This window comes from Danio rerio, chromosome 19 (assembly GCF_052040795.2).
Source record: "Danio rerio strain M-AB ecotype USA chromosome 19, GRCz13ab, whole genome shotgun sequence".
NCBI classification, from domain to species: Eukaryota; Metazoa; Chordata; class Actinopteri; order Cypriniformes; family Danionidae; genus Danio; species Danio rerio.
In genome coordinates, this window is record NC_141039.2 from 24,770,218 (window position 1) to 24,785,174 (window position 14,957).

The 14,957-nt window shown below is 37.0% G+C and overlaps 1 long non-coding RNA gene across 2 annotated transcripts; it reads left to right on the plus strand.

Moving 5' to 3' along the window:
• Window positions 1-10,891: 10,891 nt before the first annotated feature.
• LOC137488511 (uncharacterized) lies at window positions 10,892-14,367 on the plus strand. 2 transcript variants are annotated; one of them, XR_015516762.2, is made up of 6 exons: window positions 10,892-11,216; window positions 11,462-11,613; window positions 12,331-12,447; window positions 12,539-12,580; window positions 12,904-13,032; window positions 13,374-14,367. It is a non-coding gene; the product is annotated as an uncharacterized LOC137488511 (long non-coding RNA). The 2 variants fall into 2 exon arrangements; XR_015516761.2 differs by having other exon boundaries at window positions 12,904-12,990; window positions 13,374-14,366.
• The last annotated feature ends 590 nt before the right edge of the window (window positions 14,368-14,957 follow it).

Consider the following 14,957-nt stretch of genomic DNA (forward strand, 5'->3'; position numbering starts at 1 on the left):
GTGGTCATTAAATCTCAGGATGTGCTTCATCATTATGGCCAAACTTTCCCATTGGCCTCTGTCCATTACGCCCTCTTAACATCATCATTTCATCTAATAGGCTTCATCACTCTCTGCACCAAACAGCAAAAAGTGTGTGTGCAGTCTGGTGCTTAAAAGGCTGCAAAGCAGTTCCAAGAAAGTGCAATATGGATGTAATTAATTATTTTTATTAATTAACCATGCATGCAAAAAGTTAATTTGTAAAATGGCAGTGGTAACTGAAAATCTAATGCACGCATCAGTGTAAAGAATTGTCAATGTACAAGAGAAAAATAAATTGCTAAATATATGTGTGAGTTGGGACTACAAAAAAATGATATCATCATGGATACTTGCATGCATTTCCATACACCTACAAACATAAACAACAAACTTACAATTCCACATATATTTACCCATTTATCTTTCTTCATGTACTATGATTGTCAGGTTCCTGTGTTTCCCCTGTCATGTGTTCCATGTGCTTTTGTTATGTCGTGATTCCTTCGTTCCTTAAGCTGCGGTCACATTAGAGTTTGAGCAGGCGATATTCTGTTGTGGGGCACTGCGAAAAGGGGCGGGAATAAACAAGATTATTAGGCATTAAAAAAGCGAGCGATTGCTCTTTGTTTTAAATTTCTGTCCAGAGAGGTCATGTTTTGATCCTCGGTTGGTCTCACGCAGTCAAGTGATGAGATTTCGCTGGTCAGAGTTCACCAAGCTTGAACTTTGCACCGCAGCAACTTGCGAAACTTCACACATGACCCTGCGTTTCCGGTCTGATGCATTTGCGTGCGAATGAATGGAAGTCTATGGGTGGAAAAGCCCAGTGTGACCACAGCTTTAGTTTCCCGCCGTTTATTAGTGTTCATCTGTTCCACCTGTTTCACCACTGTTTGTAATTAAGTTCATCGTGTCTTTTGTATTTATACACCCTAGTTTTGGTTAGCCATTGGCTGTTTCTCAATATGCGTTCTTAAGTGATCTTGTGTCCTTGTGTACTCGTGTATCGTCATCATCAACTGACAAAGTTCAGTTCCAAAACTCAAAAATGGCGAACGCGTGAAAGTTCCCGGATGTGTTCTTGATATCGAAGATGCAACTATGCAGACTTGAGCCCAAAATTCGCTCGAGAAGTACCAGAAGTCATTGCGGCTGAATAAAGGAGGTTGGAAGTGCAGCATTTTATATAAATTTAAGTTCAGACATATAACTAAATATGTACATATAATAAAATGAGTTTCCCTATGAAATGGTAAAAGTAAACATTACCATGAAAATCTTTATAAAGGCATAAACACATTCGGGTTTATGTATGAAATTCATATTTAAATTGGTTTTATTTGTATTATACAGCGTATATTTATATTACATTTAAAAACGTGTGAAGGTCATGTGACCATCAGGAAGAACCCAGCATCTCATTTCTCACAGGACGCATTCTCTGTTCTAGCGGTCTCCCGAGTTCGTTCTCCTGAGGGAACTTGGCAAGAACGGTCTTCACATGAACACAAATTTGTTCTCAGTGTTCTTGAAATTGAGAAACAGCCTTTGTCCCGTCTTGTATTGGCAAAATCCTCATCCTTCCTGTGTTCAAAATGGCCCGTTTTTACTGAGTGGTACAGTATGGTACGCTATGGGTCATCTTTATTAGGCTTACATTTCCACTGCTAAAGGGTACCAATGGTACCCTTTTGGTGGGCATGTTGTATGACAGAAAGTTTCGGCAGACATCATTCTTGCTTGAGGAAATGTCAAAGTAAAGCTGTATGGGTCGTTCATATAGCAAATGAGAAGCACTTCTCACACAACAGATGCTTTACACACATTATTACGTGTGTATAAATGTTCATTGCTAACCTTTCTATGAACATGATTTGATTAAAACTGCAGATTAATTATGAAAAAAATGCCTACTGTAACGTTTGCAATTCTGAATTACAATTAACATTATAAATACAACATATATGAATACATACGGACCCTTACAGTCTCTAATATGTTACCAATTACAGTAAAACTCCACACAGCATACATTTAGTCTTTTTTTGGCTTCAAAAACAGGCAACATATAGCCTACAGTCAGTGCAAACCTCTCATCTGCATCTTTAATCTTTACCAGCACATGTAACCTCTGTTAGAGAGTAATTCCGTCATTCCGAATTTAGATAATTCCAAAAGGTGATCATAATAGTTCAACACGGCAGTTTGTTCATGCTTTAGGTTGCTAAAAGATTCATTTGCTCCTCTGTATTTTCCAGCTTCTCCTTTGTTGTTTGCACTTCACTTTCGCGTTTGTGTGTTTGTGAAAGGATCGGATGTCAGAAGCGATTTAATCACATGCACACTATTATCATCAGATCAAGAAGTTTTTTATTTTAAATATAGACGCGGTGAGTTCAGGTGAGCTCTCTGGAGAAAGTGAGACCACTCCCACTTTTAGACGGCCTCATAAACAACAACGTGACATGGAAGTTATTTTTCTTCTTGGATTTGTGGCTGTTCATCAAGACGTCATAAAAGTTTTTTTGAGCTAGGCTCGACCATGGCTAGTTATTATATGTGTATTTAATTATGTCGTAATGTCTTTGCTGTGTATTTAAAAATGGAGGTTTCTTTGTTTTCATTTTCCTGCTTGTGTGCGCTAGTAATGTATCTCTGTAAACCAATAGCTTTCAGCTGTGCATCTAGCTCCACCTTTTGATACCCTTTTCTTGTGCTAGACACCTTTTGAAAAGGGGTACCCAAAAAAGGGTACAGTAAGGTTCGCATTTTGTTACCTATTGACAGTGGAAACGGTCTTATGGCCAAACCGCACCATACCACTTAGTGGAAACGGGCCATAAGGTCCTGTTTCCTAGTTAGTACGTTTTTTTGATCATTCTTGTTGCCTGTGCTTTTTTTTGGAGAGTGCACACATGACAATGATGTTGCAAGCCTGTGAGTTGTCACATGAAAAAGCGAATCCACACACACACACACACACACAATTTGTTTCTTTTAATTCTGTAAAATATTAAGATATGCATAAGTCAAAGCCTTTTCATAAGTAAACAATAATTTAAAGATATTTTTTTTTCCTATGGATCTGCAGGAACTCTGTACACTAGATTTGGACAATGTAGTGTCTTGTAAAAAAAAACAACATAACCAATTTTTGGATGCAGCATGGTGCTATGCTTTAAATCGGTGCAATGCTTTAACTACTCAATGCTCTTGCTTCCAACAACAGGAAATGAATTTAAAATGTTTGAATCAGCGAGCGAAATAGCGATTCTGTGGTTAGCACTGATGCCAACAGCAAGAAGGTTGCTGGTTTGAGTGTTGGGTCACTTGGGGTTTTTGTGTGGAGTTCGCATGTTCTCCGTTTTCGCGTGAATTTCTTCCGGGTGCTCTGGTTCCCCCCCACAGTCCAAAGATATGCAATATAGGTGAATTGAATAAACTAAATTGGCCGTATGTGTGTGAATGAGTGTATATGGATGTTTCCTAGTACTGGGTTGCAAATGGAAGGGCATCCGCTGTGTAAAACATATGCTGGATGAGTTTGCGGTTCATTTCGCTGTGGTGACCCTGATGAATAAAGGGACTGCGCCAAAGAAAAATGAACGAATGAATAAATGTTCATCAGCTAAGTGAATTGAGAACAAGTTACTGTGACGTGCACTTAGGGTTTGAGAGACCTGTATCAGTCTGTTTACAGATTTATATAAAATGTCAGTAATCAAAAGTGCCTAGTCTCAACAGGGGGTGTATTCAACAAATATTAATTTAATAGTATTAAGAAAAGCCAGCAATGTGTCAGGGAAAACAGGTCATAAACACTCTGCGCTTAAGACTTCCAGCGCCACTCTGAGCACTTAAAAAACTAGATCAATACAGAATAGAAACTTCTCATCTTCTTGCCTCGAGCCCCATTGACGAAGCCAGAGAGGAACCTAGCATAATAGCGGCATAAATCAAAAAGAAAGTAAGTAAAGCTTTCCCACAGCGAGATTAATCTCACTTTGCTCTCTGTTAAATTATGCATCTCGCAGAATTATGGCGTGTAGGTTATGAAGTTCCCATTTCGATGCAAAAGTCCACCTACGCCGTCCGCTTTTCAAACTCCCTACACGATGATGTCATGAGTCAGCGCTTTTCATTCGCCGCATAAAAAGAGAATGATTTGCACATATTGTCTGACGCTTCACCTGGCCTGTTCATAAAACTCTGAAAAGACATCACTGTCCCTAATATTGCCTGCCATCCATCACTGTCTGGAGTCCATACGCACATTAATGAGTTCTCTGAAGCAATTCCCCGCTTTAATTCAGTCTCTGGTAAACCGCTTCAACGGGGAAAACATCATTTATGCCACTAGGTCTGTTTTGTTGTGGATGGAAAACAACAACCAGGACTTGTTTTCTATGAGGCTTAAAATTAGAAACATGAAGTTAGACGATGTTAACACAGTCAGCAGCACATACTCCGCAATTGATGTTACACATATTCAGACCTCAGCAGGCTTCTTCCCTTAGCAACAAGGGAAACTTGGTTTCTATGGATATGTGCCCTTAACAGGACAGGAGAGAGAGATAGAGAGAGGGACAATGCTGTGTGGGCGATGCAAACACGATCCCAGCTGGCTCTCATTAACTAACCAACCAATCATTGCGAATCTATATGTATACTGTATATAATGACAGCAGGGATAAGGAGTGAGCAAGTGCGGCGTTCACTGAAACACACACACACAAATGATTGCTGGAGCTTTACAATGACTGACATACTAGTTTCAGCTTGAATTTTAATGCTTGAAAAGTACTTGCTCTGACAGCCTTTATTTTTTTTCTTCTTCTTGCAGATGTGGCTCCACTTTTTCTTTGTTGACGTCTCTTTTAAGCTTTGCCTGACTTTTTTTTTCTTTTCTGTTGGCATGTGAAAGGTGCCACCAGTCTCGTGGGACTCATTACCTGACGAATACGGGTAAAGAAATGATTCTGGGAAACCATGAAAAGGTGGTTGTTCAGCGCCCCAAATATCTCCGCCTTTCAAGTTTGAAAATAGCATTGGCTCAAGTGAAAGGAAAAGCTCGATTTTTATTGACTCGTGACCCACTGTTGCAGCACCAATTGAGAATCATTATTGCTAGGCACCTTACATTTGGGCTCGCAGTAATTCCAATTAAAATGAATTCTCTAGACATATTTTTGGCATAATTGGTAATGTGAAATTATTTTATTCATACTTTCTATAACACAAACTTTTTTTTTTTTTTTTACACAAGCACATATTTTATTAACTAGTTCTAAATAATAAGTAAAAAGTCATAATAAATGTGAATAAACTGACAGTTTTTTAGCTCCTGGAAGATAAATCAAGATACTGAATACAGTGTACATTTTAATCTCAGGCCTCTGTAACATTCACTCTCCTAAAGGCTAATTTATACTTCTGCATCAATTGCTCGCATATGCTACGGCAAGGCTTCGAACGGTCGTATAGCCCTCGCCATGGCTGACTGTAAATGTGAAAAAAAAAAAAAAATGTAAATACAAGTGCCAACGATGCATGGCGTAAGCTCTGTGATTGGTCAGCTTGGTAGCAGTGAAGAATGTGGTTGGTGCTGAGAGCCGCGAGCCTGATGGAGCGAGTGTTTACAAGTGATGAGTCCTATGTAGGAGCTCCAGATGGAAAGTTTGTTTTGTGTTTATCTTAGAATTATTGTTGCTCATCCACCGATACCCACCTCTGAATGAGCGAGTTGAGCTCTTTGTGCATTAAGGTAACATTTAGAAAAAACAAAACACTTGCGAAAAAAACTCAACACAGCTGCCAGCTAGTGTTTCTGAGGTGTTTGCGGAAAATACAATAACACAATAATTTTGTGAAAACACACAACAAACCACTATTATTTTTTAACAGCTAGAGCTTAAAGGGTCATGAAACACCAAATCACATTTTTTTTTAGATGTTGACAGTATGTATTTATGTGTCCCATGCTGCTAAAAACACTATTAGGACACATATATTTCACCAGAAAGTGAAAAGTGGTTGTTTTTGCCCAATTTTAAAGCAAATTCGTTCTTCCGGTTTTAAAAGAAATTTTGAAGCTACGTCACGGCAATTAGATCCTTGCTTGCATTCCAGTGAGGAGAGTGGATGTCTGTACCAGCCAGTACAACATAACTTCTATGAGTTTTCACCATAATTTTAGACTTTCTATTTCCAGACCACCAATCAGTGCGCTCTATTGTGTGTGAGGTGCAACTTCATTAATATTCATGATAGCTTTGAAGTTTTTACCTGCTCCAGTGTTCAGACGGCAGAGAGATGCCACGTTGTGTTGCCAAGCATAATTAAAACAAGTGGAAGAAGAATGGTTTGGAGACATGGGTCATCAGTGTTGTGTTTATAAATGTGCTGCAAGGTTTGTTTTCAATTCCCCGCTACGAGAGCGCAGCTGGACTAACGTATAGTATACAGTGGTCTGCTAACACACAACAGAAATATGTTTTTAAGGGGCATTTTTTTTACCCGAGAGCTTGGAGCATCTGGAAATGGTGAAATCCGGATTTGCAATCATCTTCTTTTAAAAAAGATGCAGTTCCAGTTGGTACTGATTGTTGTGTCTCTACAGATTTGGTAAGCGTGTGATCAATGTCCTTTTTTAATTTTTATTCAGAGGCAAAGTTAGTTAGTATCTTTAGCAGTATTCTTTCAGTTTTTTAAAGACATATCTTGGTCTGTATTTAGTTACTACGTTAATATCACTACAATATTATGGACCGAAAGATCCACTGTAAATGCTGCTCTCTGAATGTAAACATGTAAACACCTTAATCAAAAAATTACTGTCATGTAGAATTTTCACCGCATTTTGTGACTTTCTGACACTACTTACCGAGTTACCACATGTAAGTTACCTAGAAATACAAAGTTTTTTTCCCTCCCATTCACCATGCGTTATCAAACATTCCATTTAAACTACACTTTTCTAGCAGTTCCTTGCATCCAATATCACATTTGTCGGTGGAAGCATTGAATGAAATGTTCCTGAATGAAAGTTAAAGTGCCAAACTGCAGTTAAAGTTGAAAAACTAAGAATCTGGCAAATAACTCGATTACTGATATCCATGTAAATGCAGTCTTACTCCCCAAGCAACATTGCTTGACAACATTCCACTATAAGTTGCTGTGTGTATAATTATCGCAACACCGTCTACTAGCTCCAGCATAGGCCTATTCTGAAAACGTAGCCCTATATACATTTCTGGAGATCACAAGTTATGTAGCCAGAGCTATGTATGGCTACATTTCACTTTTAAAATGAACGCTATGGGGTGGTACAACGCCGTTCCTTTTCTCACTTACCAGCTGACTGTTTACATGCATGTGGACAGCATGTTATCAGTTTGTCTGGTAGCTCGACACGTACATCGATGGACTTGAGATGCAGAGCGGAGTTGACCATGACGACAGGATTCCATTCTAAGTTCCAGAAAGCAGGTAAGACAGAAACAGGTGCCAAAAAATAAAATGAACAAATAAGTAACTGCGGTTGGGTTTAGGGAAGGGGTGAGCGGGTCAATCGGTGCTTTTGAAAACATTATTTGATGGGTTTAGAGAAGGGGGAGGGTGGGGGGAGTCAATCAACAGGAGCCACTGGTGGATTTACATGAGAACATCAGGTGTGAATGGCACTACTGAGAGAAATAAGACATCTGAAAAAGTTTACACAGTGGCCTCTGGCGGATTCGTGAAAACAAATACTCCAAAAAAAAAAAAAAAACGTAGCTCCTGGGACGTATTTGGCACTCTCCAGAAATATATATAGTGGTACGAAATTAGAATGAGCCTGGGTTGACTAGCTCAGTGCTTTCCTGTTAAGATGTTTTAGCATATCTTCTTGCACTGTAAAATTGCACTGTAAACTGTCATCATGTAAATTGAATCAAATTATGATTATCAAACCAGTAAAGAATTTTGTTATATTTTGGATACTTTCGTGATAGTAAAACAGAACGTGTGCAAATCTCTCCCTCACAGTAGGTCACAGTATGTCATCAGCAAATTACAATAAAGGATCCAGGAATTATCTAGAGAACTCTGCTTGTCCCCAAGGTGCCTTTACTTCTGCCACCTATTTTGAGAAACTGCTGCTGACGTTATGTGGTGCCATAAATTCAAATCTTATTGATTTGAAGAAGTGGTTGCTACATTTTATGTGGCTCCCTGACTGTCGGATAGCCTTGTGACTGAGGCTGCTGACTTCATTCTTTGGTCACTGTGAAGCTGCAACGTGCTACTGAATCAAAGCAATGAATGTCGGTGCCTTTTTTACCGCAGACACTTCACTTCATGGTCACTGACTTTTTGTATAGCATTTTATTTTTACTGTTGCTATGCAACAAACTCTAGGTAACAAGAATTATTTTGTCGAACAGGCCATTAAACTGCCCGAATGGTAAGGAATTTCCAAATGACCTGCCTTGCCGAGTAATTACACCAAATAGAAAAATAAAACAGCAGAATGATGAGCTGACGGACAGGTCATATACATATGTATATATATATATATATATATATATATATATATATATATATATATATATATATATATATATATATATATATATATATATATATATATATATATACATATATATAAATATATATATATATATATATATATATATATATATATATATATATATATATATATATATATATATATATATATATATATATGTCTCACAGCCAGCCTGGACTAGACTTCATTTTAATGACATCTTTTCTCTCAGACTGGCTTGAGCTGGTTCTTTATACAAGGACTAGAGCCAGATGATATGTTAGCATGTCACTGCACCACAGGCAATTTATGATATGGTATAGCTGTGTGTATGTGTACACAATGACCATATCTCTGTCCCTTGAGACCGTGTCCACACCCACTCTCTGACCCACAGTGACCCTTTAATCAATTTAGCCCCATTTCCTGATGCCAGCGGCCCTAAGTGATTGAGTTATTATACTGAGTGCTGGTTAGAGAAAATGAGAGGGGGAAAAGAAACAAAAAGAGAGTCCACCAGAGAGGGAGAAACGGCATATAAATCAGTTGTTATTTCAATGCAATGGTCATGCATTGCTGGCATTTTACTAATTGCTGTGTGCAATCTAAAACAAAAACTCATATGCTGTAAGAATGATTCCCTCTTCCATCAGGGTACTATTCTGGATTTAATTCTGAGGCATACCATTAAGCTTTATTAAAACCATAAGCATTATTAGTAACCTGCAGACATAATAGCTGCAATTTTCTACAAGCGATTGTTTAAATGGCTAACAATACCCTTAAGTATGGGTTCACACACAAACACACACTCGAGGGGGTTGTTAAAGCACTCGTGTGTGCGCTGTCATGTAGAAATGGGATGAGAAAGAACAGTGGTGTCAGAAATCTTTCCTGCAGTGCTGGTGTATAGCGAGGGATAATCTGATCCGTCCCTCAGTAAGCGTTTCTTATAGAGAGCGCACTTCTCAGCAGAAGCACCAACAAAGGCTATTGCTTGTTCAGAGTCTCATGGGTACATTTTTTATGCTTTGACCTGCAACCTGAAGCTTACGTGTCAAGATTTCAATGTCTTAAGTGTTCCTAAATGCTGTCATTATTTGCTCACAATTATGTTGCTCAAAATTTGTCTGACTTTATTTTTATACACTGCAAAAAATGCTTTTCTTACTTAGATTTTTTGTCTTGTTTCTAGTCCAAATATCTAAAAGTTCCTAAATCAAGAAGAATTTTCTAAACAAGCAAAACATATTGCCTTGTTTTGAGAAACATTATGCCAATATTAAGTCAGTTTTTCCTTAAAACAAGCAAAATAATCTGCCAATGGGGTAAGCAAAATAATCTTACGTCAAAAGAAAAAACAAGATTATTTTGCTTACCCCTTTGGCAGATTATTTTGCTTGTTTTAAGGAAAAACTGACTTAATATTGGCATATTATTTCTCAAAACAAGGCATTATGTTTTGCTTGTCTAAAAAATGCTTCTTGATATAAGAAATTTTAGATATTTAGACTAGAAAAAACACAAAAAATCTAAGTAAGAAAAGCATTTTTTGCAGTGTATATACAGCTAGATCCATAAATATTTGGACATGGACACAATTCTAACATTTTTGGTTTTATACACCACCACAATAGATTTGACATGAAACAAGATGTGCTTTATTTGCATACTGTAAGCTTTAATTTGAGTTATTTGGGTATTTACATTCAAATCAAGTAAATGCTTTAGGGATTACAACATTTTGCATATGTGCCTCCCACTTGTTAAGGGTCCTAAAGTAATTGGACAATTGGTTTCTCAGCTGTTCCATGACCAGGTGTGTCTTTTTCCCTCGTTATCCCAATTACAACGAGCAGATAAAAGGTGCAGAGTTCATTTCAAGTGTGCTATTTGCAAGTGGAATCTGTTACTGTCAACTCTCAAGATGAGATATAAAGAGCTGTCACTATCAGTCAAGCAAATCATCATAAGGCTGAAAAAAATAAAACAAACCCATCAGAGAGATGGCAAAACAATAGGTGTCCTCAAAACAATTGTTTGGAACATTCATAAAAAGAAAGAATGCACCAGTGAGCTCAGCAACACCCAAAGACCCGGAAGACCACGGAAAACAACTGTGGTGGATGACCAAAGAATTATTTCCCTGGGGAAGAAAACACCCTTCACAACAGTTGGCCAGATTAGGAACACTCTCCAGGATGTATGTTTATGTGTGTCAGAGTCAACAATGAAGAAAAACTAACACCACAGTGAATACAGTAGGTTCACCACAAGATGTAAACCATTGTTGAATTTTAAAAACAGGAAGGGCAGAATACACTGTTAGACATTTCTGTAAATTACACAGTTATTTACTGTATTTCACCCAGTGTAATACTGCAAATTCCTTTTACGGTAAATAACTGTATTTACCGTTGCATTATGGGAATTTAGTGTGACGTCGAACAACATATACAGCGATGTACTGTATTTGTAAAAATTCGTGTATTATACTGTATTTTCCACAACTGCTTCAACGCCACCTTGCGGCGATTCGACTACTCTGCACCACATTTTGCCTGAGGACCCTGGAGCAATTCTGGAGGACAATTTATTAGTGTGCCTGAAGAACATACTGGATTTAACAAACTTTACTCTGGTAAGCTGAGGCAGTGTTTCATTTTACAGAATGTTTTGTGGACGAGAATAGAACAAAGTAAAGTATAAAGTTGGCTATTATTATTTTCTCTGGCTTGGCGTTATTTCGCCCATTTGAGAAATATATCATCTATTAAGATGTTACCTTTATTTAATTTATTACATTAACACGACTATTACTTTAAATAAGACTGTTTATGACTATTAGCCATTGTTCTCGTCATATCTTTTTATTTATTTACATAGGAACCGGTGTTGCAGCGGGTTTTGGTTTAGGAGGGAACCAGAGGTATGCAGACAGTTTTGGAGGACACCAAAGACAACGGCACGAGACAACGGTCCGGCAGAGAGTGTTTTCCCCCAGAAGAATATGAATGAAAGACCAACAAATAATCCAGGTAAAAGCGCGTCTGTCTGTGCTGACAACACTCGACATTGATTTGAGCACCTCTATAAGCATTTGTTTGCTCGGCAACATTGGCTGAAGCGATCTTAAAATGGTAATGTTAACTGTTAGCTAAACTGAGCTAAGTTTATAACGTTACTGAATTGGACTCAAACTCATTTTAACGTGCAACGTTTAACTTATATTGATTTATACTATATATATTAGATGTTGTGAACTTATTTTTCTCTGGTTTAGAGTAACTTATAACGTTAGCTTGAGAAAATAACATCGCGACGTAACCTATAAGAACGTTAACGTAAATCTATACAATATGCATAGAGGTAAAGTTGGTTTTATATTCGCACATTCGTTCATTTAGAAGACTCTATACTGTTTACCATGTTACTTTGAATATTCGATCAGAATTAGCATGCCAGTATGACTTGAAATCAACATTAACACTGTTTATTTGACCGTGAGCATGTTGTACTTTGATAGTCATTAGCTGCTAAAATGATTTCGCTATTTAGAGTTTGCAAATAATACTTTTATGAAATTATATTATTAAGGGGGAAGTCTGAATCTGCTAATATAAAACCAATTTTACCTCTATGCATTATGCTAATAACCACCTTTTTGCTATTTATTGTTTGCTAATTATTTTTTTATCACAACTCTTGACATTTGGTTTAACATAATTGTTACCATTATATTTTTTTCTGTTTAGATATGGCACTGGCACAGCAGCAGGTTTTGTCTGAAGAAACAAACAGCATTTCGGAGGAACATCTTGATCAGCACAGCCTTATGCTTAAAAAATAAGCAAGACCAGTAAGCAACCAAGGTAAACAAATAAACAAAAGTTGTGTGGAGGTTGTGGATTGTAGCATGGTATTCTTATCTGTATTTTTGGCTTTTTTATGGTCTCAATATAGAATACTGGGAGCCTGCCTGTGCAAACTGGACCTCATACAACAGTAAGTACTGTACATCTATTTGTTTCTCAATATATTAACGTTACTTTTAATACAAAATGTGTCACATGTTTAGTTGCTAGCTAAATAAAAAAATCGTTTTCCCTTTTTTATTAAACCATTTAGTAGGGTTTTTTTTTCATCTTTTTTTATAATATTTTTGAGCAGATTGAGGTCTGTAATGGGTCAGACATTTCAAAATACAATAATTAGTATTGGGATACATGCATTTGTCTATGTATTAAATGTCTTTTTCCCCATTTCATGTTGCCTAAATATTTTGTAATAAATAAAAATAATACAATTTTTTGTATAAATAATTCCAGAGGATGAAACAAAATGCACAGCAACAACCAGAGTGAGCCAGAAGATAGCAGGAGAAGTAGTGAAGAGAATGACAACCATGAACAACAGTGTGTTATCCTTCTTTTACCAGCTAACAGAACTTGGATTAGGTGAGACACTCTCAATAGTTGTATCAGTATTCAGTCAGTTTTAGTTTATTAGGAATACATAAAACAAATAGTCTAATCTGTCCTGCAGTGAATCAACCCATCACAAATGCTACAATGTTTTTGTAAAACCTTGTTAGGGAAAAAAATAAACAGGACATTCTGGTTAGTTATCTTTTAAACATGGTAGTGAGCAGGTTATGAGCAGGAGCCAGTTGCTCAGTACCAGCTGAAAACTACCCCAACCTAGCTGCCATGCTTCAAAATAATTAACCAGTATATGATTTATTTTTTTTTAAACGAGCTTCTTCTATGCTTATGTTAGTCTGTTTGTCCTTATCCAGAGTTCTTCATAATCCTGGACTGGGCCAAATCCTGACCAGATGCTGTGGTGGTCATGGAGGAGTGAATCCTAAAAGACACACGTGATCAATGAGTTTCCGCATTGATCCAATGGGCCAGCCTGACCACCCGCTGGTGAACTTTCAAGCCTCCGGTGCCTAGACTGCGGCCTTGCACAAGTTTGGCTAGAGGAGAACTGGTCGTGCCCAACTGAGCCTGGTATCTCTCAAGGGATTTTATTCTACACTTTCGTCAGTTGGTAAAGTTTGTTCCATGCCACTGTCGCCACTGGATCACTTGGCTACGATTGGTGGATCGGTGGATTTGCTCTTCAGTGTTTGGACTTTCAGCAGTGACATTTACTGCTTCAATTCTGAAAACTGGACTGAAGCAGCTTCAATTTATAAGAACTTCTATGTTAAGCTGCTTTGACATCATTGATCTACATTGTAAAAGTGCAATAGAAATAAAGATGAATTGCATTTGAACATGTGAATTCAGACCTTGTTGAGCATTTGACACCAGAACTAGTAATATTTTAAAGTTGGGTTGTTTCTGAGTCGGCTAATAGTTACAAATATTTATTTTTCCAACAATATGCAATTCAGAAGTTTAAATTTTTATTGTACATGTATGTTCTAGTGCTTTGTGTGATTTATTTATTTTTAATGTGTTGATTTTATTGCTTAATGTAATTTTCACACATTTTCCTTAAATGCTTTAAGCATTATTAATGTTTTAAAGAATGGAATATTTTGTAATTGTGTCTGGTTTAATGTCAGTAGTACTTAGTACAATTGGTTTTTTCTTCTCAACAATATGCAGGTCAGACACTTGAATTAGTTTTGTACATGTATGTTAATGTGCTTTGTCATTTTCAATGTTTTTTTTCTTAAAATAAAATATTTTGAATGATTAAAATGTAATGTTTTTACACATTTTTAAGCTTGTTTTAAGCATCTCCAATGTTTTAAATAAAGAGTGTTTATTTTGTTAATATTTTGTAATTGTGTCTTTTTTAGGTCTATAGTATTAAAATAATATTAATAAAATTATATTATAAAATATTTAGGACAAAATTAAAAGGTTTACAGTAGCTAACTGTTAACTTAGGTTTTTACAGTAGTTAACCATTTTCAGACACTACGGTAACATGCTGTAAACGGATTTACAGTTGTATACTGTAAATCTAAAATACAGTAACTTACTGGCAACAGTGTTGCCAGTAAGTTACTGTAAAAACCCTTTGAAATGTCTAACAGTGTAGAGTTCTAAAAAAGCCTTCACCAAGCTTCCAAGAAGCTTGTACCAGAGTGATGGAAAGATAAGAGTATAGAGAAGGAAAGGAAAGTCTCATGATCCATAGCAGTGAAGCATAGTGGTAGCAGTGACATGGCTTAAGCATGTATAGCTGTCAATGAAACTGGTTCTCTTGTATTTATTGATGATGTAATTGCTGACAAAAGCAGCAGGATGAATTTTGAAGTGTTTCAGGCAATAGTTTCGGATCATATTAAGCCAAATACATCAGAACTCATTGGACAGCGCTTCACAGTGCAGATGGAGAATGACCCAAAGCTTACTTT